Below are 4,916 nucleotides of genomic sequence, written 5' to 3' on the forward strand. Positions count from 1 at the left end.
ACTGGCTCAGCCTGAAAGCTCCCTGAAAGCCTGGCAGGCCAGCCTCCTTCAGCTGCATTCAGTCCATACAGGGAGGATCTCAGTGAGATCTCAGTGGAGAAAAAGCAGAGTCATTTTAAAGAAGCATGGATCCTAGTTTCTAGAAGGTTTTCCCCATCTGGCAGACAAAATTTATGCCTATTCCACACACAGGTAGGTGCAGAATACCATGTTCCCAGGTTCCCAGAGAAGAGGAAACTTTTTCTCAAGAGCTTTATCAGGTGGAAATGTGAAAAATTCACACAGCTGCCAAGACGGTGGGTCTTCCTGAGTCCATGTATTCTGAGTATTTGAAAACAGCTGAATGATTTATTGAACTTTTTACTTTCCATGGACATGCTTACTGGGTGTTGTAAGATGTGAACTTCACAGCCAGAGACAATATCTGTTGAAAGGAAGAGTCAATCTTCACTAAACCCAACCCAGCTTGTTTTTCAGCAGCAAACCAACCACTCTGACTGTGGCAATTTTCTTAGCAGGAAAAATTTTAGATGGTTGTGTGGTTTCTAGCTTTACTCTTTTTCATTTTACACGTGAAATGTTCGGGATCAGATTGGTTTTCTTTAAAACTATGGTCCAAATTAATTTATACTGATTTAATTATAAAGAAAGAGATAAATTGCTACCTTTAGGAGGTTTTGACCTCAAGTCCTCTGATATTTGAGACAAAGTTTTTTATCCTCTGGGATGCAATCCTTCAGCAGCATGTAGGCGGGTTTTGAGCAAAGCAAAGAGTAACGAAAACTCTAATATAAAGGCTGTAATTTTCTAAAGAAGTCTGTTCCTTATTAAGATCAAGTACATGTCAGTCATCTTATATTTTGGGAACATCCACCAAATGCAGGAACTGTACTGGGTACTTTTCTATGTGTGGAAAATTTTATCCAGCGTAATCAATTTTTCTAGTTCAATAAACATATTAAAAAGAAGGCAAATGAGGTATTTCTGTATCTCATCAGCATGAATAATATATTTGAGTTATCCCCTGACCACATAAGGCTTGGGTTTGAATACTACCCTGCCTGCATGGGTCTTTTCTTCATATAAAGAAAGGGGAGAACATTTGTGTTAAGTACCACACAAGGAGGTTGTGAGAATCTAATGCAATGATGTATGTGAAAGAGTAGGCAAAATTAATATAGTTTATAATTGTGAATGTATACAGTTTATAAATATTAAATTCTATATGCAAGTATACATTCCACCCATATAATTCTAATATATTTCTTTTATTACAATGCCCTCTAGTAGTACAACAGAATTACTGTGTTATTGCTTTGAGATGAAGTTATTGTATAATATTTTAAGATGAATTATTGTATTGTCATTTTGCAATGAAAATTGTAAAATGTTTCCTCTTCCTTTGCACTTCCTTTTTTTAAAATTAACTTTCCTTCTTTTCAGTAGTAACCAGCTCTTTTCTGGAAGTGTCTCAGTATGTGGGTTTTCACATACTGGTTGATCAGAGGTTTGAAGGTACAGTCAGCTCTTCCCTGCTAGCAGAGTGGAAGGAGTTAGTTTAACTCATTTCTGAGCCCCCAGAGAACTGGGTCTCATGACATGCTCTCTTTTTCTCCTTTTTCCTGCCCTCTTGGAAGTATACTGAGAGGTTTTTGAGGAAGACTCAGTTATATACATGGTCTGCAATGACTGCCTGGTTTTTCTTTCTCTTTTCAAATTTTACATCTGGCATGAAAAGAGAGGCAATTCTTTTTTTTTTTTTTTTTTAATCTTTAAGCACTCAATAATTCATCTTTTAATGCAACAATGTACAAAGTGCATGCAATTACTACCTGCTCAGGCTACACACTTAGTCTTAATGGAAGTTTACAAGAATTTCATTGACTGGCTTTTCTTCCTCCTTAACCAAGTTGAGAACACTGGTCGCCCCCTGAAGGTATAACCTCCCCTTCTAGTCCCCTTAACTGACTGACTTAAACTTGATCCACTGATTGGCACCGCGAACTTCGAAAGGTGGGTCGCTGGAGTAGATGTGGTAGCCCAGCTCCTCCAAAGGTGGCTCAGGATCGGCCGTGGCAAACTGGGCAGCATCCTCAATCTCCTTCCTCACTTCCACATCAATTTCCTTTAGTTCTTCCACACTGGCAAGATTGCTGTTCACCATCCTGTCCTTGAGAAGCATAATAGGGTCACTCTTACTTCTTACTTCCTGAATTTCTTCTCGTGTACGGTAACTGACTCCAGGATCACTCATACTGTGTCTGTGGTAACGATAAGTCTGCAGCTCCATCAGGATGGGCCCCTTCCCACATCTACAATAGACAGCAGCAAACCTTGTCGCCTCTCGGACGCACAGGATATCCATTCCATCCACTCTCAGCCCAGGAATGAAATCGCCTCTCTTGTAGTAATCAGTGCTGGCTGCTGCTCTCTCAACAGATGTTCCCATTCCATAGCGATTATTCTCACAGATGAAAATACAAGGTAATTTCCACAAAGCTGCCATGTTGTAAGCTTCGAATATCTGGCCCTGGTTAGCAGCACCGTCGCCATATAAAGTCAGGCAGACCTCATCTTTTCCATTATACTTACAGGCTAGAGCAATCCCAGCGCCCAGGGGCACCTGCGCTCCCACGATGCCATTGCCCCCGTAGAAGTTCTTGGCACACATGTGCATCGATCCTCCTTTCCCTTTAGCACAACCTCCTTTTCGTCCTGTAAGCTCTGCGAGAATTTCTCGGACGGAAAGGCCCCGGGTGAAGGTAAAGCCTTGAGCCCGGTAGGCTGTTATGAGATGGTCTGTGGGGTTGATGCCGGCTTCCAGGCCCACACAGCAAGCTTCCTGACCATCACACAAGTGACAGAAACCACGAATAATTTTCTGTTTATACAACTGATCTGCTTTCAACTCCATTCGGCGCACAGTCTGCATCATCCTGTAGTATTTGAGCCCATCCTCCCTGGTGAGCACTGTTGTGACAGGAGGGCCTTCTTCCAGTCGGTGAAGGTCACATTTCTTAATTTCAAATGTAGCATCATTTGCAAAATTACGGATGCTACCAGCACTCTGCTTGCCGACTTCTGAGAAGCGCCAGACAACACGCGGGAGACGGCGGCGAGCATCTTCCTCATGAAGCACAGGCACTGGCGGCAGCGGCGACTCCTCACAGCCCAAGAGGCACGACCAAAAGAGGCAATTCTAAATGTAAATAAGAGTTCTTGATTACTTAAAAATAATTCCTCTCTATCTCATATACATAGCAATTTTGTGTAAATATATGTTAAACATCAAGGCCCATTGAAAGAAGAAATAATTACATAACTATACTATCTAATCAATCTAGAATACAAACACTTCAAGATTTATTAGATTTATCAAAGACACTAGCATAATTTATTTTTTGGGTATTTTTCCTATTTACAGAAGTAACGTTATTATAGCAAATATGATAAATCTGGAAAAATACAAAGAAGCACCAAATTGCGCATTCTGCCAAAATTCAGAGATGACTCTTATTAATATTTTTAGAATAGCTTTTTAGTCTTATTTTCTTTGTAGGTATACACACACAGGCACACACACGCACACTCTTTTTTCACAGATTTGATTGTATTGTAATTGTGTTGTATTTTGTTTGTTTCCTTAATCAACAAACATGTATTTCTCACAGTTCTAGAGGCTGGGAGGTTCAAGGTTAAGGTGCAAGCAGATTTATTTCCTGGTGAGGGCTTCTTCCTGGCTTGCAGACTTCTTGCTATGTCCTCTCCTGATGGAGAGTGAGCGCTGGTGTCTCTCCCTCTTCTAAGGGCACCAATCCCATCACAGGGCCCTGCCCTCATGACCTCATCTAAACGTAATTACCTTCCAAAGGCTCCACCTCCAAATACCATTACACTGGAGGTTAGGGCTTCAACATGGATTTTAAGGGATATCAACAATTAGTCCATAGCGTTTTGCCTCAGGTCCCCCAAAAGTCATGTCCTTCTTCCATGCAAAATACATTTATTCCATCCCGACAGCCTCAAAAGTCTTAACTTATTCTAGCAACAACTTTAAGATCTAAAGTCCAAAGTCTCATCTAAATATCATCTAAATTAGATACGGTAATTACATTTTATAGCTAGAATTTTGTATAGTCTATATCTAACATTTTCCATATCATCAGGCATTCTTCTATAGTACAGTCCCTGGAACAGAGTAAGTGCTAAGTAAATATTTGCTGAATTAATACATAAATTATTTTCAATGGATTTATGATATTCCATCATATGAAAATACCTCAATTGATTTCACTATTCCCTTTCTTGCCCATTTTAAAGTAGAGATATCATGGGGAAAAGTGAGAAGTGATATGTATAATTATGGTCACATTGAGGGAGGAAGAGACACTATCTGCAATGTAGGCAGAAAGCCATGTGAAGCAACCTGTGAGGGAAGGACTATGGAACTGACAATCATGACCATGAACCTTATGCCTGAATGCTCTTTCAGATCACACAGTAGTTGCCTATTAAACTTGGAATAATGTGGAGAGAGGGTCCTGAAGTGAGTTCAGAAACAGTCATATGACCCAAATCAGCTAGAGTGCTTTCACTGGCAAGGAACAGAAGCCCAACTCAAACTGGCTTAAACCATAAAGACATGCACCAAATCACATGCATGAAAATCCAGAGGCTGGTCAGGCTTCATATGGTTCTACCAAGCCTTCTGCCTTACTCTCCTGTAATTGCCACAGCTCAGTACTCCTCTATAGATGACTTTGTTCTCAGGCTTATTCCCCTGGAGGTCTTTGTGTGGGTGTATTTGGTCATCAGAACTGCATGCTTTCTTTCTTTCTTTCTTTCTTTCTTTCTTTCTTTCTTTCTTTCTTTCTTTCTTTCTTTCTTTCTTTCTTTCTTTCTTTCTTCTTCTTTCT

General features: G+C 40.3%; 1 pseudogene across 1 annotated transcript; it reads right to left on the reverse strand.

Moving 5' to 3' along the window:
• Positions 1–1,769: 1,769 nt before the first annotated feature.
• On the reverse strand, positions 1,770–3,177 carry LOC105515556 (annotated as a pseudogene). Its single transcript, XR_001002347.1, has one exon. The product of XR_001002347.1 is annotated as a pyruvate dehydrogenase E1 component subunit alpha, somatic form, mitochondrial pseudogene (transcript).
• Positions 3,178–4,916: the final 1,739 nt, after the last annotated feature.

The sequence above is a fragment of the Colobus angolensis genome, unplaced genomic scaffold (genome assembly GCF_000951035.1).
Source record: "Colobus angolensis palliatus isolate OR3802 unplaced genomic scaffold, Cang.pa_1.0 Scaffold263, whole genome shotgun sequence".
Taxonomy (NCBI): domain Eukaryota; kingdom Metazoa; phylum Chordata; class Mammalia; order Primates; family Cercopithecidae; genus Colobus; species Colobus angolensis.